Source organism: Osmerus mordax, chromosome 2 (genome assembly GCF_038355195.1).
Source record: "Osmerus mordax isolate fOsmMor3 chromosome 2, fOsmMor3.pri, whole genome shotgun sequence".
Classification (NCBI taxonomy): domain Eukaryota; kingdom Metazoa; phylum Chordata; class Actinopteri; order Osmeriformes; family Osmeridae; genus Osmerus; species Osmerus mordax.
The window spans coordinates 2,292,993-2,319,385 of NC_090051.1; the positions used below are offsets into that span (position 1 = coordinate 2,292,993).

The 26,393-nt window shown below is 45.2% G+C and overlaps 2 protein-coding genes and 1 pseudogene across 4 annotated transcripts in view; all 3 read left to right on the forward strand.

Annotated features, from left to right (window-relative positions):
- LOC136933127 (protein NLRC3-like) overlaps positions 1-26,393 on the forward strand; it is a 78,229-nt gene that overhangs the window by 10,101 nt on the left and 41,735 nt on the right. The window lies entirely within an intron of this gene.
- LOC136933009 (protein NLRC3-like) overlaps positions 1-26,393 on the forward strand; it is a 120,578-nt gene that overhangs the window by 8,987 nt on the left and 85,198 nt on the right. The window lies entirely within an intron of this gene.
- LOC136934098 (protein NLRC3-like) lies at positions 5,992-23,296 on the forward strand (annotated as a pseudogene).

The following is a 26,393-nucleotide window of genomic DNA, read 5'->3' on the forward strand; positions in this document are numbered from 1 at the left end:
ACTAGTGCCATCTTCCAAGTTGGAGGCCTTCTCCTTCTTTATCTCTCTCTCTCTCTCTCTCTCTACCTCCCTCACAGTCTTGTCCTCTTCTTCCGCCCCTCCCTCCTATTTCTCTCTCTTCCGTTCTCTCTCCACTTTGTCTTCCTCCCTCTCTGCCTCTCCCCTCCTTCTCTCTCTTCCTCCGTCTCTCTCTCCCCTTCTCCTGTCTTCTTCTGTCTTTCTCTCCCTAAAGTTTTTCTAAATACTGTAATTACACTGATATTGTTGTAATCCTGTAAACTCTATAAACATAGATAATCATACATCCAGAGACACATGTCATACATTACTGATCCATCAAGGTTTTCTAAGAGGAAGTGAGGTAATGCTCAGTACAGCTGATGGTGCAGAATGATGGAGTGGAGCTTGTTGTAAGAGGAAGTGAGGTAGTGCTCAGTACAGCTGATGGTGCCGTATGATGGAGTGGAGCTTGTTGTAAGAGGAAGTGAGGTAGTGCTCAGTACAGCTGATGGTGCAGTATGATGGAGTGGAGCTTGTTGTAAGAGGAAGTGAGGTAGTGCTCAGTACAGCTGATGGTGCAGTATGATGGAGTGGAGCTTGTTGTCTTCTCTGTTGTCAGTATGAGGTAAATGACTGAGGTACTGAATACATTTTAACTGAGTTGTTGACATCATAGTGGTGTGTTACAAATCAGGGTATAAAGTTAGTTTTCCTTCCTCTCTTGAGGTAGCAGTCTAATAGGGTTGGATTGTAACTGTTATTTGTTTACAGGTCTACAGGTCTGGCTTCAAAATCCTTCTAATCTGACCCTGAGGAGAGAAGGTCTGACTTTGAGAGGGAGGAGGGGGCACTGCCTCTAAAATTAGTCTCTCTGGGGAGAGAGAGGAAGGGGGCACTGCCTATAAAATGAGTCTCTCTGGGGAGAGAGAGGAAGGGGGCACTGCCTCTAAGATGAGTCTATCTGGGGAGAGAGAAGAAGGGGGCACTGCCTCTAAAACGAGTCTCTCTGGGGAACATGACATGGACACCAAAGCTAAGAGGTAAGATGAGAATCCATACCTGTTCATGACTGTTCTCCATCTCAGAGCTCAGCAGTGATATTATGACATCATCATTAGTCAGAATAAATGAGGTCTGTCTCTGTTGTGTTGAAGTCCAATCCAGCAGAGACCAGCCTCACCTGTACCCAGCTGTGTGTCCATGAAGAGTGACAAGTCTATGATACCTATCAAGTTCAGTGATGGAGGAGGACCTTCTAATGAGGAAGGGTATGTACTGACCTCTGCTGGTTAAACTAAAACAGGGTTAGAGCTGCTGACTGTAGATACTGAAGTATCCCTCATCACATCCCTACTAAAACACAGGGTTAGAGCTGCTGACTGTAGATACTAAAGTATCCCTCATCACATCCCTACTAAAACACAGGGTTAGAGCTGCTGACTGTAGATACTAAAGTATCCCTCATCACATCCCTACTAAAACACAGGGTTAGAGATGCTGACTGTAGATACTAAAGTATCTCTCATCACATCCCTACTAAAACACAGGGTTAGAGATGCTGACTGTAGATACTAAAGTATCCCTCATCACATCCCTACTAAAACACAGGGTTAGAGATGCTGACTGTAGATACTAAAGTATCTCTCATCACATCCCTACTAAAACACAGGGTTAGAGATGCTGACTGTAGATAATAAAGTATCCCTCATCACATCCCTACTAAAACACAGGGTTAGAGCTGCTGACTGTAGATACTAAAGTATCCCTCATCACATCTCTACTAAAACACAGGGTTAAAGCTGCTGACTGTATGTACTAAAGTATCCCTCATCACATCCCTACTAAAACACAGGGTTAGAGCTGCTGACTGTAGATACTAAAGTATCCCTCATCACATCCCTACTAAAACACAGGGTTAGAGCTGCTGACTGTAGATACTAAAGTATCCCTCATCACATCCCTACTAAAACACAGGGTTAGAGCTGCTGACTGTAGATACTAAAGTATCCCTCATCACATCTCTACTAAAACTCAGGGTTAGAGCTGCTGACTGTAGATACTAAAGTATCCCTCATCACATCTCTACTAAAACTCAGGGTTAGAGCTGCTGACTGTAGATACTAAAGTATCCCTCATCACATCCCTACTAAAACACAGGGTTAGAGATGCTGACTGTAGATACTAAAGTATCCGTCATCACATCCCTACTAAAACACAGGGTTAGAGCTGCTGACTGTAGATACTAAAGTATCCCTCATCACATCCCTACTAAAACACAGGGTTATAGCTGATGACTGTAGATACTAAAGTATCCCTCATCACATCCCTACTAAAACAAAGGGTTAGAGATGCTGACTGTAGATACTAAAGTATCCCTCATCACATCCCTACTAAAACACAGGGTTAGAGCTGCTGACTGTAGATACTAAAGTATCCCTCATCACACCCTACTGAAACACAGGGTTAGAGATGCTGACTGTAGATACTAAAGTATCTCTCATCACATCCCTACTAAAACACAGTGTTAGAGATGCTGACTGTAGATACTAAAGTATCCCTCATCACATCCCTACTAAAACACAGGGTTAGAGATGCTGACTGTAGATACTAAAGTATCCCTCATCACATCCCTACTAAAACACAGGGTTAGAGATGCTGACTGTAGATACTAAAGTATCTCTCATCACATCCCTACTAAAACACAGGGTTAGAGCTGCTGACTGTAGATACTAAAGTATCCCTCATCACATCCCTACTAAAACACAGGGTTAGAGATGCTGACTGTAGATACTAAAGTATCCCTCATCACATCCCTACTAAAACACAGGGTTAGAGCTGCTGACTGTAGATACTAAAGTATCCCTCATCACATCCCTACTAAAACACAGGGTTAGAGCTGCTGACTGTAGATACTAAAGTATCCCTCATCACATCCCTACTAAAACACAGGGTTAGAGATGCTGACTGTAGATACTAAAGTATCCCTCATCACATCCCTACTAAAACACAGGGTTAGAGCTGCTGACTGTAGATACTAAAGTATCCCTCATCACATCCCTACTAAAACACAGGGTTAGAGATGCTGACTGTAGATACTAAAGTATCTCTCATCACATCCCTACTAAAACACAGGGTTAGAGCTGCTGACTGTAAATACTAAAGTATCCCTCATCACATCCCTACTAAAACACCGGGTTAGAGCTGCTGACTGTAGATACTAAAGTATCCCTCATCACATCCCTACTAAAACACAGGGTTAGAGCTGCTGACTGTAAATACTAAAGTATCCTTCATCACATCCCTACTGAAACACAGGGTTAGAGCTGCTGACTGTAGATACTAAAGTATCCCTCATCACATCCCTACTAAAACACAGGGTTAGAGATGCTGACTGTAGATACTAAAGTATCCCTCATCACATCCCTACTAAAACACAGGGTTATAGCTGATGACTGTAGATACTAAAGTATCCCTCATCACATCCCTACTAAAACACAGGGTTAGAGATGCTGACAGTAGATACTAAAGTATCCCTCATCACATCCCTACTAAAACATAGGGTTAGAGCTGCTGACTGTAAATACTAAAGTATCCCTCATCACATCCCTACTAAAACACAGGGTTAGAGATGCTGACTGTAGATACTAAAGTATCCCTCATCACATCCCTACTAAAACACAGGGTTAGAGCTACTGACTGTAGATACTAAAGTATCCCTCATCACATCCCTACTAAAACACAGGGTTAGAGATGCTGACTGTAGATACTAAAGTATCCCTCATCACATCCCTACTAAAACACAGGGTTAAAGCAGCTGACTGTAGATACTAAAGTATCCCTCATCACATCCCTACTAAAACACAGGGTTAGAGCTGCTGACTGTAGATACTAAAGTATCCCTCATCACATCCCTACTAAAACACAGGGTTAGAGCTGCTGACTGTAAATACTAAAGTATCCCTCATCACATCCCTACTAAAACACAGGGTTAGAGCTACTGACTGTAGATACTAAAGTATCCCTCATCACATCCCTACTAAAACACAGGGTTAGAGATGCTGACTGTAGATACTAAAGTATCCCTCATCACATCCCTACTAAAACACAGGGTTAGAGATGCTGACTGTAGATACTAAAGTATCCCTCATCACATCCCTACTAAAACACAGGGTTAAAGCAGCTGACTGTAGATACTAAAGTATCCCTCATCACATCCCTACTAAAACACAGGGTTAGAGCTGCTGACTGTAGATACTAAAGTATCCCTCATCACATCCCTACTAAAACACAGGGTTAGAGCTGCTGACTGTAAATACTAAAGTATCCCTCATCACATCCCTACTAAAACACAGGGTTAGAGATGCTGACTGTAGATACTAAAGTATCCCTCATCACATCCCTACTAAAACACAGGGTTAGAGCTGCTGACTGTAGATACTAAAGTATCCCTCATCACATCCCTACTAAAACACAGGGTTAGAGATGCTGACTGTAGATACTAAAGTATCCCTCATCACATCCCTACTAAAACACAGGGTTAGAGCTGCTGACTGCCAGCCTGGCTGACATACAGACCATGTGGTAAAGGTTCACAGTGAGAGATACAGAGTAACAACAGGTCTGGAAACCTGCCTGTCTGACTCTCATTCATGTTGAACAGCAACATTTAAGCCTGGATCTGACCCTACTGATGAATGACTACAGCAACACATATTAGACAGTATGATATATCTGTGGTGTCTACTTTAGTGATTTATGTTTGTAAGACACTTTGTTGTGTTTGTTGACAGGATGAGACAGCAGAGACCAGCCTCACCTGTACCCAGCTGTGTGTCCATGAAGAGTGACTGGTCTATGAATCGACCTATCATGTTCAGTGATGGAGGAGGACCTTCTAATGAGGAAGGGTATGTACTGACCTCTGCTGGTTAAACTAAAACAGGGTTAGAGCTGCTGACTGTAGATACTAAAGTATCCCTCATCACATCCCTACTAACACACAGGGTTAGAGCTGCTGACTGTAGATACTAAAGTATCCCTCATCACATCCCTACTAAAACACAGGGTTAGAGCTGCTGACTGTAGATACTAAAGTATCCCTCATCACATCCCTACTAAAACACAGGGTTAGAGATGCTGACTGTAGATACTAAAGTATCCCTCATCACATCCCTACTGAAACACAGGGTTAGAGATGCTGACTGTAGATACTAAAGTATCCCTCATCACATCCCTACTAAAACACAGGGTTAGAGCTGCTGACTGTAGATACTAAAGTATCCCTCATCACATCCCTACTACAACACAGGGTTAGAGCTGCTGACTGTAGATACTAAAGTATCCCTCATCACATCCCTACTAAAACACAGGGTTAGAGCTGCTGACTGTAGATACTAAAGTATCCCTCATCACATCCCTACTAAAACACAGGGTTAGAGATGCTGACTGTAGATACTAAAGTATCCCTCATCACATCCCTACTAAAACACAGGGTTAGAGCTGCTGACTGTAGATACTAAAGTATCCCTCATCACATCCCTACTAAAACACAGGGTTAGAGCTGCTGACTGTAGATACTAAAGTATCCCTCATCACATCCCTACTAAAACACAGGGTTAGAGATGCTGACTGTAGATACTAAAGTATCCCTCATCACATCCCTACTAAAACACAGGGTTAGAGATGCTGACTGTAGATACTAAAGTATCCCTCATCACATCCCTACTAAAACACAGGGTTAGAGCTGCTGACTGCCAGCCTGGCTGACATACAGACCATGTGGTAAAGGTTCACAGTGAGAGATACAGAGTAACAACAGGTCTGGAAACCTGCCTTTCTGACTCTCATTCAAGTTGAACAGCAACATTAAAGCCTGGATCTGACCCTACTGATGAATGACTACAGCAACACATGTTGGACAGTATGATATATCTGTGGTGTCTACTTTAGTGATTTATGTTTGTAAGACACTTTGTTGTGCTTGTTGACAGGATGAGACAGCAGAGACCAGCCTCACCTGTACCCAGCTGTGTGTCCATGAAGAGTGACAAGTCTATGAATCGACCTATCAAGTTCAGTGATGGAGGAGGACCTTCTAATGAGGAAGGGTATGTACTGACCTCTGCTGGTTAAACTAAAACAGGGTTAGAGCTTCTGACAGTAGATACTAAAGTATCCCTCATCACATCCATACTAAAACACAGGGTTAGAGCTGCTGACTGTAGATACTAAAGTATCCCTCATCACATCCCTACTAAAACACAGGGTTAGAGATGCTGACTGTAGATACTAAAGTATCCCTCATCACATCACATATATAGAATATAATTGTAAATGGAGGCTGTGACTGCGTCCCTGTTGTTATGGTTACTTATTTCATTCACTTTGTACAGGCTCATATACTATGTAGCCAGCGCAATAATTTAGAACGGTGAACAGACAGTTTTGCTGCAACTACGTAAGTAGGTGTCCGTATATCACCGGATAATGGACACCCCTGCAGCCAATCAGAATCAAGTATTCACCCAGACCATGGTATGATTATCTATGGTTTAACCACTAAACACCATCAGGCAAATCAACACCTTTGACCTCCTTGTTGTGTTTGATCAGTGAGAGACAGGACCACAACCTACCAGTCCACTGTGCTGCTTTAATGTTGAACTTTACCTGACATTAACACAGAGACACAACCACAACACAACCACAACAAACTACCCTGAAACTAATGCAGTTATGCAAGCCATACCATACTACCGTTAGGTCATTCCATGTCGGTGCAGACAAATGATTCAAAGCTGCTCTCTCTAATTCAGTAGAGACTAGAGAGAGCCAGGATAAGCCTGTGAGTTACTTCTCCACCTTAAAAGACTTTATTGTACTACATTTATTGTAAACATGTAATTTTGTTATAATAGCTTTACATACAAATAAGAGAGATCAGTGCAGCTCTAGTGAAAGTTTGACAACAATAACCTCCCTACACACACACACACACACACACACACACACACACACACACACACACACACACACACACACACACACACACACACACACACACACACACACACACACACACACACACACACACACACACACACACAGCATGAGAGTCAGTGTCCAGCCCTGCAGGTACCAGGCCTGGTATGAGCACAGACCGGGCGGGGCTCAGCCCTCTTAGACTGGTTGAGACCAGAAGGTCTTAAACTCCTGGGTGGAGGAGTGCTGCAGTGTCTAAAGCAGGCTGCTAGCAAACATGCAGCCCTGTGTGAGGTGGACCCTGATGTCATCTTCAGTGTCTGGTTGAAACACAACACACTTGTTTACATGGGGGTGACAGTGCTCCTATCTTTGATGAATGTATTAAAGGAATAGTGCCTTGTAGTGGTATGGAAGATGGTTTACTTGGTAGTGATGGTATCACTCTTATACAGTGTGTCTGTGTGTATGCATGAGTGGATACAGTCAAGTTTACCACTCGTGCTTATATATGATATACTCTGTAGTAGATGATCAGCCCTTGTACATGTGGTTCATGTGTTTAAGTAATGTCATCTCTTGTCTTTAGAGATCAACAGGAGAAGTCTGAGTCAGACCAGAGTCACCATGAGGACTTGTCCTCCATATTCACAGTGAGTTTTGTGTTAATATAAAGTACAAACAAAACAGAATCATTTGTATCATATTGTTCTACTGTGTAGATATTTCCTGGTTCATCTAATATCTTCCCTCTCTGTTTCAGGTGCTTGAGGAGACCGTCATCAGGTTTGTGAAGAAAGAGCTGAAGAGGATGAAGAGGATTCTGAGTTCAGATTTCCCAGAAGGCTTAGAGAGTCAGAGGGAGGACCAGGAAGTGGTGGACCCTGAATATCAGAAGCAGGAGAGCAGTGCCAGAGAGGGAGCTCTGAAGATCACACTGCACGTCCTGAGGAACATGAACCACAAGGAGCAGGCTGACACTCTGGAGAAAAGTAAGAGACTCCAGATTTAGTCTTAGTAGACCCGTTTGATGGTATATGATGAAGGTTAGATAAAGAAAGTTATGAGACTCAGAGTAGCCCAATGTTGTGTAGATCTTCCTATGACCTTGTACTATGTGTGAATATACTAAACTGTTTCATTATTGTGTACCTGATAAATGGTCATAGATTGGAAATTTGTTTTGAATTGAATGTCAAGGACACATTGTCAGTTCATAATCTGTGAATAATCAAAACTACATTTAACAAAAACACGCACTTAACGTGTTGTTTTTTGTTTAGATGAGCGTGCTCAGATTTGTCGACAGAAACTCAAATCTGAACTAAGGAAGAAGTTTGAAACTGTGTTCGAGGGCATAGCTAAACAAGGAAACCCAACTCTTCTCAATAAGATCTACACAGATCTCTACATTACAGAGGGTGAGAGTGGAGGGATCAATAATGAACATGAGGTGAGACAGATTGAGACAGCATCCAGGAAATCAGCAAGAACAGAAACAGCCATCACATGCAACAACATCTTTAAACCCTCAGCTGGACGAGACACACATATCAGAATTGTTCTGACAAAAGGAGTTGCTGGCATCGGAAAAACTGTCTCAGTGCAGAAGTTCATCACGGACTGGGCTGAGGGACTAGCTAATCAGGAAATCCAGTTCATCTTTCCTCTTCCGTTTCGAGAACTGAATTTGTTGGATGGAGAAGAGTTCAGTCTGAAGGAACTTGTCCATCACTTCTTCTCGGAAACCAGAGAATTAGGAATCTCCAACTACGACAAGTACAACGTTCTGTTTGTCTTTGACGGTCTGGATGAGTGTCGACTGCCCTTAGCCTTCAAAAAGAACAAGAGCTGGTGTGATGTCACAAAGTCCACCTCAGTGGATGTGCTGCTGACCAATCTGATCAGAGGAAAGCTTCTTCCCTCTGCTCTCATCTGGATCACCACTCGACCTGCAGCAGCCAATCAGATCCCTTCTGAGTGTGTTGACCTGGTGACAGAGGTACGAGGGTTCAATGACCCACAGAAGGATGAGTACATCATGAAGAGATGTAGTGATGAGATCCTGGCCAGGAGAATCATCTCACACATCAAGACATCAAGGATCCTCTACATCATGTGCCACATTCCAGTCTTCTCTTGGATTACTGTTACAGTCCTTGAACACATGCTGAGAACAGAGAAGAAAGAGAAGATGCCCAAGACCCTGACTGAGATGTACACAGCCTTCCTGGTGTTACAGACCAAACAGAAGAAGGTGAAGTATGCTGGGAAAACCGAGACCGATCCACACTGGGATGAAGACAGCATTCAGAGTATTCTGTCACTGGGAAAACTGGCCTTCCACCAGCTGGAGAAAGGCAACCTGCTTTTCTATGAGAAAGACCTGACAGAGTGTGGAATTGATGTCCGTGATGCCTCAGTGCACTCAGGAGTGTTCACACAGATCTTCAGACAGGATGGTAAAGTCTTCCAGGAGAAGGTGTTCTGCTTTGTCCATCTGAGCTTTCAGGAGTTTCTGGCTGCTGTGTTTGTGTTTCTCTCATTCATCAACAACAATGACAATCTGATGTCTGAGACTCCATCAGCTTCCAGTTCCAACAAAGTGTTGACTCTTTTCAGAGAGAAACCAGAAGTCGGATTCTACAAGAGTGCTGTGGACAAGGCCTTGCAGAGTAAGAATGGACAACTGGACCTTTTCCTCCGCTTCCTCCTGGGCCTCTCAATGGAGTCCAATCAGACTGACTTACGAGGCCTACTGACTCAGACAAGAAGCAAAACACAGAGCCATGAGAAAACAGTCAAGTACATCAAGGAGAAGATCAGAGAGGATCCCTCTCCAGAGAGATGCATGAATCTGTTCCACTGTCTGAATGAACTGAATGACCATTCTCTGGTGGAGGAGATCCAACACTACCTAAGCTCAGGAAGTCTCTCCAGTGAGAAGACGCTCTCATCTACACAGTGGTCAGCTCTGGTCTTTGTGTTGCTGAATTCAGAAGAGAAGATGGACGTGTTTGACCTGAAGAAATACTCCAGATCAGAGGAAGGTCTTCTGAGGCTGCTGCCAGTGGTCAAAGACTCCAAAACTGCTCTGTATGTATAAGGCTTTTATTTTATTTTTTTAGATAATATTACAACAGCACATCTTGTGATAGTGTTTGATTATCGTATGTTCCTATTATACAAAACGTGACTGATGATGTCTCATGTTCTCCTTATGTTATTAGGCTGAATGACTGTAACCTCTCAGAACGGTGCTGTGAAGCGCTGGCCTCAGCTCTCCCCTCCTCAGATCTGACAGAGCTGGACTTGAGTAACAACAACCTGGGGGATTCAGGCATGAAGCTGCTCTCTGCTGGACTGGGGAATCCACTCTGCAAGCTGGAAACACTGAGGTCTGTATTCATGTTCAACATGACACAACTATAGTTATAATCTCACACCACGCACTGAATCACACACTGGTCATAAGTTTGTGGTCTATTAAAGGTACAAGGGGTCCGGCTAATGAAATAGTCAGGGCAGTCAAGGGTCGTAATCCACAAGGAGTCATTCAGGTACAGGGCAGCAGGCAGGATCGGAGTCAGGGCAGGCAGGATGTAAAGACCAGGGGAACTAAGAGGCAGAAAACGCTAAAGGAGGTAGAGAAAAATATGCTGGTACTGTAGTCTTGACAAACAAGAAGAACTGAACCTAAACAAAAAACACAGGATAAATGCGGGTAGGAAGGAAGATGGGAGACACCTGAAGGGGGGTGGAGACAAACATGAGATGGGTGAAACAGATCAGGGTGGGACAGGAATCTCTTTAAGACATACTACTTCATTATATTATTGTAGATTGACATGGCATTGTGTTTTGTATCTGTCTGCTAGTGTACTGTTGTCCCTGTGCTTGACACCACTATCCCTACATCAAGGGTTGTGTGTCAGAAATAGCCAGAAAAGTATGCTGCGTGGTATACTGACAGACCTGCTATTGGATGTAATATGTAATACTTTCTTGGTGTATTGTACTACTATGACGATTTTGTGAGGAACAGAAGGGTAAAATTAAAGAGGCCATTGCAAATGTTACCCTTCTGTTCCTCCCTCAAAATGGTCCTTCTCAACTTTTTTAAAAGGACAGAAAAGGTGCACTGCATGTACAATTTCTGACACTATAGTTTGGTACGATTCCATTTGAGATAAAAGTAAAGTCAGCCAACCTGAACAGACAGTCCTCTGACTAATCAAACCTTCTTGGTGTTTTAGAGTAAAATGACAGACTGATATTCTTTATTTCTACCTCCAGAGGGTAGTAGTGTTTATAATTCTTCTTATAATCATAATAGAAATACCTCAGGATGACCACATGATGTCTCAGTAAATGACAAGAGATAGAATATTCCACAGGTACAATCCAGCCCAGTGACATCAGCTTCTCAGACAGGTTAATATTTCACATTGGTTACTGACTACCGTGTCATTGTGTTCAAATCAATGTTATTTGTATAGCCCTTTCTACAAGCAATGTCACAGAGGGCCCATAGAACTGCACCTAAACCAACCTAAACCCTCAAGGAAGACAAGGAAAAACTCAGGAAAACTCAGTTAAAACATTTAAGAAAGCCTGGGAGGAGCAATTCAGTGAGAGTTCCACTTCTCCAGAGGTGGTCGGTGACTAAGAGAGGTGCAGACCACAAGCAAAGCATAATCATGCATCAAGAGTAGAGATGGAAATAAAATGTGCAAATGGATGTTGAACACAGATAATCAGAGCTCCAACTCAGTGCTCTTGATGTAACCCTAATAAACACCTAGACAGTGCCAGCCTCCCTGATTGAAACATGAAGTCTGTTCCAGAGGAGAGAAGCTCTATATGAGAACACCTTGTCCCCCCTGTTGGTTTCAGCTTGCAACAGTAACTCACCACAACACCCATAGGAAATGATCAGACTGATTTTCTTTATTTCTACCTCTAGAAGATAGTAGTGTTAGTAATCCATATCATGATTACCTTCTACAGGCTGTCAGGCTGTCACATCACAGAGGAAGGATGTGCTTCTCTGAGCTCAGCTCTGAAGTCAACCTCCTTCCTGAGACAACTGGATCTAAATAACAATGATCTGAAGGATGCCGGCATGAAGCTGCTCTCTGCTGGACTGGGGAATCCACTCTGCAAACTGGACACACTGAGGTCTGTATTTATGTTCTACATGAGACATTAGTAAAGTTATAATCACATAATGTATTTGTATGGTTGATTTAGATAACAGAGTTTCACTCATGGCTTCATCAAAGAGAGAACTGGAGGGAATATCATCTGCAGCACCTTTATAGACTCTGTAATCTAAATCAGTAGCACACATAATATCACTTTCCCATTGTGGACGTGTGTCTTTGTGGTTGTTGTGATGTTAATTCTTTTTTACATTTTACGAATGTTGGGGTCACTAGGAAAAGTAAGACATTTGAAGTTGGAAAAAAAACTGATTTGGGAGTTTTCTCTGCTGTTAAATAAAACTACAGTCATCTTTGACCCTTATGACTACACAAGGGACTATTCATCATATTATTGTACATTTAAGGGCCAGGGAGACGTGCACAAAGTACGCACCAAACAAACGCAGGATACGTGCTGCAGCCATTCAGCATGTGTACACGTACATAGCGGAAAGTATATTTCGGCCTTAAGTGTCAGGTGCAACGCTGCTCTTTAGGAAGTTGAACACACATGTATTGGTCATTTGCACAGATCACTAAAGATAATATTGGCCATTATATTCCTTGAGGTTGGTTTTGCTACATGTAACATAGCATTAAAGCAAAAAGAGAACAGACTGCAGACAAGAATGTAACAACTTTAAACTACACTGCTCAAAATAATTAAAGGAACCGTTTTTTATCAGGGTATGGCATGAATTAACTCTGATAATGATCTGGTCAGTTAAGTGGCAGAGGGGTACTTTCCGCTGCATTGGTGTTGATGTAATTAACAACAGGTACACTAGAGGGGCAACAATGAGCCGACCCCAAAACAGGACTGGTTTTGCATGTGGAGGCCATTTCAAGTTTTTCCCTCTTGATCTCTTTGAGTGGGAGCATGAGTCGATTTCTTAACCCTACAGAAGTTGCACATATTGTCCAACTCCGTGCCGTTGCAAGGAGATTTGATGTGTCTCCCAGCACAATCTCCAGTACATGGAGGACATTCCAGGAGACAGGCAGTTACTCTAGGAGAGCTGGACAGGGCCGTAGAAGGTCCTCGACCCATCAGCAGGGCCGATATCTGCTGCTTTGTGCAAGGAGGAACAGGTTGAGCACTGCCCGAGCCCTACAGAATGACCTCCAGCAAGCCACTGGTGTGAATGTCTCTGCCCAAACAATCAGAAACAGACTTCATGAGGGTGTCCTCAGGGCGCAACGTCCTGTAGTGTGCCCTGTGCTCACTGCCCAGCACCGTGGAGCTCGATTGGCCTTTGCTATAGAACACCAGAACTGGCATGTCCGCCCCTGGCACCCTGTGCTTTTCAAAGATGAGAGCAGGTTCACCCTGAGCACCTGTGATAGACGTGAAAGGGTCTGGAGAAGCCAAGGAGAACACTGTACTGCCTGCAACATCATTCAGCATGACCGGTTTGGTGGTGGGTCAGTGATGGTCTGGGGAGGCATATCCATGATTAACCGTTTGTTCCAACACCGTTATCCACGAACAGCATCCGAATATAGCAGTTCCTCTTCTCTCAGGATGGAAGGCAGAGCCAACAGGCAGTTATGTTGCTCTTTTGGAGCAGAATATGGTTATCCAATGACCTAACAGAATTAAATAAATACTGATAAGCATTCTGTTATTTTAAAATATATACATTTATTGGGTAGCTAATTTTTTTTTGCATACATTTGGTTAATTTCACTTCCATTGAATTCCCCTTTCATTTTTCAGAAGAACTTGCTGTTATTTTACTATGATAAAATTGTCCAATAGCATGACGTGTTTGCATGTTCTGTCATGTGATCTCCATCTCTGGATCAGTTAGCCATGTTTCTAAAAAGAACGACGTTAACTAATGGCGTCGGAACCAGCGATGTACAGCTGCTCAGAAAATTCAAAGATAAGAAAAATGTAGCTAACATCTGAAAGTTTAAGTCAACAAAACATGACTTTCCAGTCCAGAACAAAAGTATTTCAGAGTTTTTTTACTGTAATTTAGAAGAAGTTTACCTCAGGATAACCACAGGATATTCGCGGTGTATAAACCAGGACATTTTGTAGCTAGCTAAAAAAGAGCAACTGAGGTGGGATATTCTTCAATTGGAATCCAACTCAGTGGAACAAGTTCGCCAGGTAGGCTAATATTTCACCGTTTTATATGTAAAATGACATTTTAGTTGACTGAGGCAGGGTAGGGGGAACGGGAGGTAGTTACAAATATCTAGGAAGAGGCAGCAGGAGAGGGCTTTGCCGTTTAGTTGTTTATTATGCGTAAGACCTCATTGGCGTAATGCAGGAACGTTTGTATGCCGACTGCACGACTTTCAAACAGACGATATTGTTGTATGATTTTAGCATTCAGTCGAACAACCCCATTATATTAGCCGTTTCCCAATATGGCTTTTATAGCATCAATAAAGCGTGCTTGATGCTGCCAGTACACACTCTCCCTGAGCGTTCAACTTCAGAATTTCCATCTACGTCAATCATACCAGCGCAGGTGACGACAATGTCCCTTGATTGGGGATAGCGGCCAGATTTTGTGGAATACAAAACACCTTTTTCAGTTTGAAGCTCAAGTTCCAATAAAAGGGCGAGTTCTCGCTTAATGTTTCTAGTTTTCCAATACGTCTATATCGTTGCCATTATACACAGGTAGTTTAGGAGTGATCTTATGCTGACACAATGTATCAGATTTTCCAGTCCTTATTTGCCGTTTAGTTGTTATTTATTATGCATAGTTGTAAAATGTAGATTGACATACCAGGTTTCCCAATGTCATTGGTGGTCTGTGCACTGTGGTCTGTTCTCTGGTCTGGTGAGAACTGTGTCCCTTCCCTCTACCTGTGCCCCTTCCTGTCACCTGTGTCCCTAAATATAGAACCCTGTGCCTCCAATGACTGCCACCCAGTGTCCAAAATATTCTGACAGTTCTATCTAACCAAAATAATATGACATGTCAATAAGAAACACAAATGGCTCCTACAGTTAGGAAAGTGGAAGATAGATGCTGTCTATTGTGCCGGAAAGCTAAAGGAGAACTACAGCTTAACTACAGTTTAAACAAGAACTCACACAGGGAGACTTATTAGTTGATTTGGTCACTACCTCCGTATACAGAGGAAAGGACATTTTTGTTTATTGTCTATTAATTGTAAAGTGGTATGTTCACATCAACCAAGAGGCCAGTCGTGATGTGTCGTTTGTGAACGATTCCTTCATATTGAACGAATCTTTAGAATGACTGGGGAGTAACGAGTCGTCTCAGTGAGTGATTCGTTCATCTTCTCGTGGCAGCGCATAGGGACTGTTGCATTGGCTCAGTAGAGAAAACAGAAAGGATTCGTTCACCTCATTCACGTTCACGTGACTGCTAGGTTTAGCATAGAAGACGTGAATGATTCGAGTGATAATTACAGGTTTTGTTATTTTTGCTTTACTTACAGTTCAGTGCAGTAATTGTTTGCTGTGATAATTAAATACCAGTGTGATAATAAGTGACCATTTCAAATCATGCAAACTGTCATGATGTATTGTATTTAATGGGGGAGTTTTTGTGGAAATATTGTGCAATTCCTTTCCCTATAGCCTACTCTAATTTATCTTGGCTGGTTTAGATGCACTAATATTTCTTCCTTTGGAATATGATAACTGTTTCAAATAGTGGAAATATTGAACAAGCAAACTTGCTGGTTCTTTATCCTCGATTCTCTATGATCATCCCAACATTCCCAATACAAAAACCATGTTGTACAAATATATAGAATTGTCTGTCACATGGCTCTTCTTTCATTGGCTCACTTGCATGGATCCTGCACGCGTGCATGTGTGCGTGCATATGTCTTAAAGTGGCCCTGCTTAGGCTAACTAATTGATAAGATAAGGATCTTCCTGTTTACCTAAGCCTTTACCTTGCCTATAGTTCACCTGGGGGGTTTGCCTCTCTCTACACAAATGGAATGCTGAACACAGTATCATTCTTATACAGTATAAAGAGTTACATCTTCAGCTTTTCTGATATTGGATTACATGGGTCACTCTGTCTAATGAGGGGAGGTGCAGCTATGACAGTACCTGCCAAATGAACCCCTCTGTGCTGACTCACTCTGGAGGCCCAGATGGATTCTGTCACAATATTGATCCTCTTTCTACAGGCTGTCAGGCTGTCTGGTCACAGAGGAAGGCTGTGCTTCTCTGGCCTCAGCTCTGAGGTCCAACCCCTTCCACCTGAGGGAACTGGACCTGAGCTACAATCATCCAGGAGAAAAGGGATTGAAGCTGCTCTCTGCTAGACTGGAGGATCCACACTGCAGACTGGAGAAACTCAAGTAAGATGTTTGTTTTTTATATACCTCTTAATGTAATGTCGCTTAACACTGAATATATCTAATTACGTTAATAGGCCTTGCATTTCTTGATGTTACAATTAAAACTGCATGTTTAATCTACAATATGGTTGTAGCCACAATCATAATTGTATTTCCAGAAAGCGGGTTTAGTGAAAACTGAGTTTTTAAACCCTGAGATGAGGGAAACTCTGGGTTTTTAGCTCCAGAAAGAGAGGTCACTAAAACCAGACGTTGTAAAATGTAGCTCAGCTCAAACCTAGGTCTTAGTGTCGGTTTGAAGTGAATGTAGCTAGGGACTTCAACAAGAAAAGAAAATGGAATCAATTTGAGCGCAAAATAGTTTTTGAGCTTCATATAATATAAACATTATATTATATGAATATTATATCATATCAATATTATATCATATTGTTATATTTGCCGAATTTTTTTTTAACTACAAATATTATTATATTTACTCAGTTTTGGACACCTTTGTGCAGAGAATGCTGATACTAAGGCCCAATCCCAATGTCCCCCCTAAACCCTAAGCCCTGAACCCTCACACACTTACTTGACGTCACCTAGTAAGTGATTGAGTGCAAGAGGCTACAAGAGCTCAAAATGCTATAAATTGGAATGGTTCAGCACTTTGCGGCATTATAGGTAAAATAGTAATGTTGTTGGATCAAATCTGATGAAAGCATATTTGGAATTTATCATCAAAGGACAACCTACACACTAGGGCTGCACGATTATGGGCAAAATGATAAGCACGATTATTTTGATCAACATTGAGATCACGATTAATTATCATGATTATTTGTTGATTTTAACCAAAACAACTTTTTTTGTCACGTAGGCTAATTATACCATGCAGTTCGTCAGTGATGAAGTAAGCAAACAGCGCTTGATCGGCCATGACTGACGTCAACGCAGCAAACCAGGAAGCAGGAATGTCCGACTTTACGCAGCCGTTTATAACTCTTCCCCGACTGCAAGCAGCAACTCTCGCTGGTCGTTTCATGCAGCCAATGTCGAACGCACCTATGGTTTACTGAGCGCTAAATTGGCTTTGCCAAAAGAATGCCGCATTTTAAATATCGCTCCATCACGCGAATTTGATCGTGGGAAGCCAAAATCGTGATTAAAATTGTATTAATTGTGCAGCCCTACTACACCCAGTTCTGGCTATATTAACCGTCAGTGAGCTTTGTGTTTAAACTTACTGATGTTAACTGTTATTTCTAACTTCTATTTCTGTTTACGTCAGGGTTGGTTGCTCCTTCCATGCTTGTTTGTTTACTGTTCTTCGTCTTTCTTGTCTTATGAGGAGGGTTAGCCAGGATCTTTTTCTCTCTTCCAGGCTTCCCCCGGTAACCCTCGTGTTTCACGTCACTACGCTGTGAATTGTGGGCAAGTCTGCAAAAATGCAGACTTACGGGTGCCTAAAATGTCTTCGAAAGAGCCCTCACGAACTTGACAATTTGACAGTGGGACAGCCCTAAGCCCTCACAGACTTAGTGAGAACGTGCCTCAAAGTCTGTGAGTCTGTGAGGGTGGACATTGGGATTGGGCCTAACCGTTCGTAAACTCCAGATTGATTGTCCTGTTGTCTCCGAGGGAAAAAGCTGTTTGACCCGTGCATTGATTCAGAGCGTGCACGGAGAGAGGGGTTTATTCACAGACGTGTCTGTTGTAGTGAGAGAGAGAGAACGCGAGCGGGGCAAGAAGGGGCTGAGCGAATCAGTATGCTGCGTGCAGCTCTACTATTAAATATTTTTTTGTGATGTTAAACAGTAAAAGCAAAAACACCATTTTATAAATTTGTGGTGGTAAATCTCTAATTGTGGCGGGCCGTTACAAATAAATTAATGTATGGGAAACACTGAAAACTGGGTGTGTTGCCACGGTAACTGACTGTGAACCTCACCTGCTTGCTGGCAGCTTTTCTGTAACAAACCATGAGTTTCTCCCTCTCCCCTCCCTCATGCTGAGCCTGAAGCTACTGTCAGACATGGGGGGTCCTTTCCTCATCAACCTGATTGTTGTTGAAGCCATATAACACATACGGATGACATGAAATTCTACAGTTTTCCATGCAGAGCTAACCTGGCATTTCCTGAACATCTCACTGTTAATCTGTGCTGTGGAGGTTGATGGACCCTCCTTCTCGTAATCTTGTCATTAAAAAGGAGAAGAATGTGCCAGTTGTTTTGCGCACATAGGATTGTTCCATTTCTTCTTCACTTGTAGTAAGACGTTAGCCTGGTCCTAACCAGACTCTCGTACATTTCATTTGTACAGAGAGTCTGGGCTCGCTCCCTTGACAAGCGTTAACTTCCTTGAAGGCGGGTACTCTGTTGAAGTTTAAAACTATTGGATCTGCCCAGAGCCACTCTGGATCTGCCATAACCAATCGCTAGCGTTCGCCTTAGCCAACTCCTTCACCACTAACGGAGCGAGCTGGAAAATCAAACGAACCCCGTGGGGAGCAAAGATTGTTCTTGCTCCGGCTTTAACTTCTGGATATTCGGCAGCGTTGCCACAACAGACCGAATGGCTTCGCTCGCATCTTTCTCCGTCGCCATTACAGAACTACAACTCAAACTAGTGCACGACATCAACGTCATCGTTCTCAGCCACTCCCTCTGTTTGCTGATTGGACGGTAAAAAGTTGACTTGAGACATCAACTAATATACGGAAAGCCCTGACGGAGTACAGAAGCAAAATGAAAATTGAGCGGAAGTACGTAGGAGGGCAGAGCCAGGCTAGTAAGACGTGGTTAAATGTCAAATTAATATACTGCTTTGAAATGTACTGAATGAACAATTGCCTCTTTTGCTGTTGAAGTAGTTTTTCTGCTTTCTGAAAATGTCTTCATACTCGCCTGCACGCATGAGAATTTCTAATTCTCTGGATAAGAGCGTCTGCTAAATGACTAAATGTAATTCCAGTGAATTAGAAATGAACTAACTCAGATCAGCTGTTCTGGAAGCGATAACTCTGAGCTTCCCATCTCAGGGTTCATCAAGTCAGAGTTCAGGGTTCGGCTCAGAGTTTGTAAAACCTGCTTTCTGGAATACACCTCTGATGATGAGAGAAACAACATGTTTACTTAGAAAGTCAGTTGCTAAGTCACTTATCAACAGGTGAAGTGTATTTTCATCATTCCTCTGCTTATCCCTGCAGTGTGGATCATGGTGGAGAGTGCCGGATCAAACCTGGCTTTTTGAAGGCCTGGAGATGTGAGTATTGACTGCTACTTGGTTCTAGTACACAAGGTCATACAAGGGACTACCATTAGTGACTTGGACACTGTCAAAAATGGACACACTCACACACACTGTAAACACACACTTTTAGAAGCAGTAATTTAACACAATTACCCACATCAATACTGTGTGTACGTCTGTGTGTGCTATGTCCCCTTCCTTCTCTCCTCCCCTCTTCCTCTCCTCCCCTCTTCCCCTCCTCTGCTCTCCTCCCCTCTTCCCCTCCTCCCTCTTCCTCTCCTCCCCTCTTCCCCTCCTCTGCTCTCCTCTCCTCTTCCCCTCCTCCCTCTTCCTCTCCTCCCCTCTTCCCTCTACTCTCCTCCCCTCTTCCCCTCCTCTGCTCTCCTCTTCCCCTCCTCCCTCTTCCTCTCCTCCCCTCTTCCCTCTGCTCTCCTCTTCCCCTCCTCCCTCTTCCTCTCCTCCCTTCCTCCCCTCTTCCCTTCTTCCCCTCCCTCTCCTCCCCTCTTCCCCTCCTCCCTCTTCTCCTCTTCCTCTCCTCCCCTCGTCCCCTCCTCCCCTCTTCCCTTCTTTCCCTCCCCCTCTTCCCTTTTTCCCTCTCCTCTCCTCTTCCCCTCCTCCCTCTTCCTCTCCTCTTCCTCTCCTCTTCCCCTCCTCCCTCTTCCTCTCCTCCCCTCTTCCCTTCTTCCCCTCCTCCCTCTTCTCTCCTCTTCCTCTCTTCCTCTCCTCCCTTCCTCCCCTCTTCCCTTCTTCCCCTCCCTCTCCTCCCCTCTTCCCCTCCTCCCTCTGCTCTCCTCCCCTCTTCCCCTCCTCCCTCTCCTCCCCTCCCCTCTTCCCTTCTTCCCCTCCTCCCCTCTTCCCCTCCTCCCTCTTCTTTCCTCTTCCTCTCTTCCTCTCCTCCCCTTTTTCCTTCTTCCCCTCCTCCCTCTTCTCCTCCCCTCGTCCCCTCTTCCCCCCCTCCCTCGTCTCCTCTTCCTCTCCTCCCCTTCTCCCTCTCCTCTCCTCCCCTCGTCCCCTCCTCTCCTCTTCCCCTCATCCCTCTCCTCCCCTCTTCCCCTCTTCCCTCTTCCCCTCCTCTGCTCTCCTCTTCCTCTCCTCCCCTCTTCCCCTTCTCCCTCTCCTCTCCTCTTCCCCTCCTCTCCTCTTCCCCTTCTCCCCTCTTCCTCTCCTCCCCTCTTCCCTTCTTCCCCTCCTCCCTCTCCTCCCCTCTTCCCCTCCTCCCTCTTCCCTCCTCCCCTCCTCTGCTCTCCTCTTCCCGTTCTCCCTCTCCTCCCCTCTTCCCCTCTTCCTCTCCTCCCCTCTTCCCTTCTTCCCCTCCTCCCTCTCCTCCCCTCTTCCCCTCTCCTCTGCTCCCCTCCTCCCCTTCTCCCTCTCCTCTCTTCCCCTCCTCCCCTCTTCCACTCTTCCCTCTGCTCTCCTCTCCTCTTCCCCTCCTCCCTCTCCTCCCCTTTTCCCCTCTTCCCTCTGCTCTCCTCTTCCTCTCCTCCCCTCTTCCCCTTCTTCCTCTCCTCCCTTCTTCCCCTCCTCCCCTCTTCCCCTTCTTCCTCTCCTCCCTTTTTCCCCTCCTCCCCTCTTCCCCTCCTCCCCTCTTCTCCTTCTTCCTCTCCTCCCTTCCTCCCCTCTTCCCCTCTTCCCCTTCTTCCTCTCTTCCTTTTCCCTCTGCTCTCCTCCCCTCTTCCCCTTCCTCCCCTCCTCCTTCTCTTCACTTCTCCCTCTCCTCCCCTGTTCCCCTCCTCCCTAGAAAGATGGAGTGATGGGGGCATATCAGGGGTAAGGAGATGAGGGATGATGGAAAGAGAGATTTGGAGGGAGAGAGGTAGCATGTGAGGGAGGGAGAACAGAATGGGAGAATGAAAGGAAGAGAGGGAGAGTGGAAGAGAGAGAGGGGGAGGGACAGAGAGCAGGGTAGAGAGAGAGAGAGTGAAGAGAGAGAGAGAGTGAGGATGGGTAGAGAGAGAGAGAGAGAGTGAAGAGAGAGAGAGAGTGAGGATGGGTAGAGAGAGAGAGAGAGAATGAAAGGGGGAGTGAGGATGGGTAGAGAGAGAGAGAGAGTGAAGAGAGAGAGAGAGAGTGAGAATGGGTAGAGAGAGAGAGAGAGAGAGAGAGAGAGAGAGAGAGAGAGAGAGAGAGAGAGAAAGGGGGAGGGCAGGAAGAGGGAGACATTCTAATGTGAATGATGATGATCAGTAATATATTGTGTCTTGGTCTCCCCCATCAGATGCCTGTGAGCTCACACTGGACCCAAACACAGCACACAGAGAACTCTCTCTGTCCGAGGAGAACAGAAAGGTGACAAGGAGGAGAGAGAAGCAGCCGTATCCTCGTCACCCAGAGAGATTTGAGGAGTGGCCACAGGTGCTGTGTAGAGAGGGTCTGTCTGGGCGCTGTTACTGGGAGGCAGAGTGGAGTGGAGGAGGATGGGTTGTTATAGCAGTGACATATAAAGGAATCAGCAGGAGAGGAGGGGGTGCTGACTGTGGGCTTGGATGGAATAACAAGTCCTGGAGTCTGGACTGTGATGATAACAGTTACTCTGCCTGGCACAATGATAAGAGAACTGACATACCTGCCCCCCCCTCCAGCTCCCACAGAGTAGGAGTGTATCTGGACTGGCCGGCCGGCACTCTGTCCTTCTACACAGTCTCCTCTGACACACTGACCCACCTGCACACATTCCACAGCACATTCACTGAGCCCCTCTATCCTGGGTTCAATGTTTATGGCTCCTCAGTGTCCCTGTGTCAGGTAGAATAGCCCACACACACTCTCACACACTGTGCTCACATAGATGTCATTGAAGATTGAACTGTATACAGTTGTGATTGATATCCCAGAGTGTTTGTAAATATTGCTGTGTGTAGAATGTTTGTTTTGTTTTAACCTTTAGATGTAAATATTACTGATATAAAATTTGATTAATATCTCTAAATATTACCGACGCTTCCACCAGAGTGAGTTATTTTTCCAAAACGGAAGCTAGCTAGCTTTAGTTAGCTTCCGTTACCTAGCAACCTAGCATAATACTCGTAGCAATGCTACTACCTGCTAGCGTTACTTGTTAGCCTCCTAACTGTACATTTTGAAGCCATACTACAGCGTTTGTCATGTCGTTTTTGTCTATCGGAAAATAGTGGGTTGGAATGTTCAGAATCACACGTGCGACGTTACTCTGTGGGGCTTTCGAACTATCGCACACGTGTGATGCTACTCCTTAACGGGTTCATTGTTGACAAACAACAATCCAAGTTTATGTACCCTTAGTATAGATAGTCCACATATTTACATTTTAGGTATATGTTTATTGTATGCACCTTCCTGCCAAAGCAAATTCCTTGTCTGTGCAAACTCTCATGGCGAATAAATCCCATTCTGATTCTGATCCTGTCTTTGATCTCAGTTCCACTGAATGTGATGAACTAAATAGTGTCTTAGTGACTAAATAAGGAGAAATAAAGATGTTTTATACAGGATGATAGAAGACATGCTGTGTGTTTGTTGGTGACCCAGTGGCCCTATAGACACACACACACACACACAGACACACAGACACACACACATTTACACACACACACACACACGTACACACACACACATGTACACACACACACACACACTGGAAACACTACATTTAGGACCAGTAATATGACAGTATTACCCACTTGAATATACACTGTGTGTGTGTCTAGTGTGATCCCCTCCCTCCCTACTCTCTCCTTCCACCCTCCCTCCCTACTCTCTCCCCCCCACCCTCTCTCCCTACTCTCTCCCCCCACCCTCCCTCCCCACACTCCCTCCCTACTCTCTCCCCCCACCCTCCCTCCCTACTCTCTCTCCCCCCACCCTCCCTCCCTACTCTCTCCCCCCACCCTCCCTCCCTACTTTACATTTACATTTACATTTATTCATTTAGCAGACGCTTTTATCCAAAGCGACTTCCAAGAGAGAGCTTTACAAAGTGCATAGGTCACTGATCATAACAACAAGATAGCCAAAAAACATCGCGAGTAGCCAAAACATGAAGCACACATTGTGAACAACCAAAGTAAGTGCCAAAGGGAAGAACCATAAGAGCATGTAGTTAAACAAGTCACAACCAAACAACATGAACAGCTATAAGTGCAAGTGTACCTGTGGGAAAAAGCAAGCAACAGTAATAAAACAATATATCACAGCGAGAACCAAAAATTTTAATCAGTTACCACTAACCACAAGAGCAACAAGTCTCTAAGCAAGAGTCATTGTGATCCTTGAGGAAACTAACATCGGGTCAAGCGAACCGTTCCTAAGTACCGTTGTACTCCCGGAACAAGTGCGTCTTGAGCCTTTTCTTGAAGGTGGAGAGACAGTCAGTGTCTCTGATGGAGGTGGGGAGTTGATTCCACCACTGGGGGGCCAGACAGGAGAAGAGCTTGTGTTGGGACCGGGCGGTCTTGAGCGGTGGGACCACCAGGCGGTTGTCTGAAGAAGACCGTAGGTGGCGGGTGGGGGTGTAAGGCTGCAGGAGAGACTTGATGTAGACGGGTGCAGTCCCGTTCACTGCTCGGAAGGTCAATACCAGGGTCTTGAATCTGATACGGGCCATGATAGGTAGCCAGTGGAGAGAGATGAGGAGCGGGGTAACATGGGAGCGTCTGGGTAGATTGTAGACCAGGCGGGCCGCCGCGTTCTGAATCCTCTGAAGAGGGCGGGTTGCACATGCTGGGAGACCAGCGAGCAGAGAGTTGCAATAGTCCAACTTGGAGAGGACGAGTGCTTGGACTAGCAGCTGGGTGGAGTGCTCAGACAGGTATCTCCTGATCTTCCGGATGTTGTAGAGGGTGAATCTACACGACCGGGAGACCGCAGCAATGTGGGCCGTGAGGGAGAGCTCGTCGTCCATGGTAACCCCAAGGTTCCTGGCAGAGGATGAAGGGGTCACCGTCGCAGATCCCAGGGTGATTGAGAGATCGTGGGAGATGGAGGGTTTAGCCGGGATGATGAGAAGTTCTGTTTTGGCGAGGTTCAGCTGGAGGTGGTGCTCGGTCATCCAGGCGGAGATGTCTGTGAGGCAGGCCTCAATCCTAGCTGAGATCCCCGGATCGGTCGGGGGGAACGACAGGTACAGCTGCGTGTCGTCAGCGTAGCAGTGGTAGGAGAAGCCATGGGAGGTGATGATTGGTCCAAGTGAGGTGGTGTACAGAGAGAAGAGGAGGGGTCCAAGGACGGAGCCCTGTGGGACACCAGTGGAGAGCTGGCGAGGGCCCGACAGTTTGCCTCCCCAGGAAACCTGGTAGGATCTTCCCGACAGGTAGGATGAGATCCACTGGAGTGCAGTGCCAGTGATGCCCATCTCAGAAAGTCTGGCGAGCAGGATCTGGTGGTTAACCGTATCAAACGCTGCAGAAAGGTCCAGCAGAATGATAACGGATGACCTGGAAGCCGCTCTGGCAGACTGGAGGGCAGTGGTGACTGAAAGGAGGGCAGTCTCTGTGGAGTGGCCAGTCTTGAAGCCCGATTGGTTGGGGTCAAGCAGGTTGTTCTGAGAGAGAAAGTTAGACAGTTGGTTAGATACAGCACGTTCAATTGTTTTTGAAAGGAAGGGTAACAGTGATACCGGTCTGTAGTTCTGGAGAACGGCAGGGTTAAGGGAGGGTTTTTTGAGTAGAGGGGTAACTCTAGCCTGTTTGAAGGCAGAGGGGAAGGTGCCAGAGGTGAGAGAGGAGTTTAGGACATGGAGAAGAAAAGTTATGATGGAGGGGGAGATGGTTTGAAAGAGAGGGGAGGGTATAGGATCAAGGGGACAGGAGGTGGGGCGATGAGAGAGAATGAGGTCAGAGATCTCTGCCTCAGACAGGGGAGAAAAAGAGTTTAGACATTTAGTTGGGTCAGTCATGGAGGGTGAGAGGGTAGGAAAGGTGGGTTTAGGGAACCGACTGCTAATGTCGGCGACTTTTTTCTCAAAGAAGGAGGAGAAGTCGTCTGCTGTCAGGGTGGAGGGAGGGGGTGGGGGAGGTGGGTTAAGAAGGGTGGAGAAGGTAGAGAAAAGTTTGTGGGGGTTTGAAGCAGAGTTAATTTTGTTCAGAAAGTAGAGGGTTTTAGCACCAGTTATGTGAGAAGAGAAGGATTTGAGGAGGGAGTGATACTTATCAAGGTCCAGACCGCCTTTGGACTTGCGCCATCTCCTCTCGGCTGCCCGAAGGGTGGACCGTTCTTCACGAATAACATCCGTAAGCCACGGGCAGGAGGGAGAAGATCGTGCAGGCCTGGTTGACAGGGGACAGAGAGAGTCAAGTGATGCAGTTAAAGTGGTTAACAAGGTGTCGGTGGCAGTGTTAGTGGGGTGGGACGAGAACTCGTCAATGGGGGGGAGGGAGGATGTTACAATAGAGGAGAAATGGGAGGGGGATAGGGAGCGGAGGTTGCGCCGGAAAGTTACAAGGGGAGGGGAGGTAGAAGGAGTTGGAGGGAGAGAGATAGAGAATTGGATAAAGTAGTGATCAGAAATATGCAGTGGGGTTACAGAGGTTAAGTCAGTGATACAGTTACGTGTCAGGATGAGGTCTAGCTGTTTGCCTGCCTTGTGGGTCGCCGGTGTGCTCAGCAGCGTCAGGTCGAAGGAGGTCAGGAGAGACAAGAAGTCGACGGCCTGAGTTCCTTGGAGGTGGATGTTGAAGT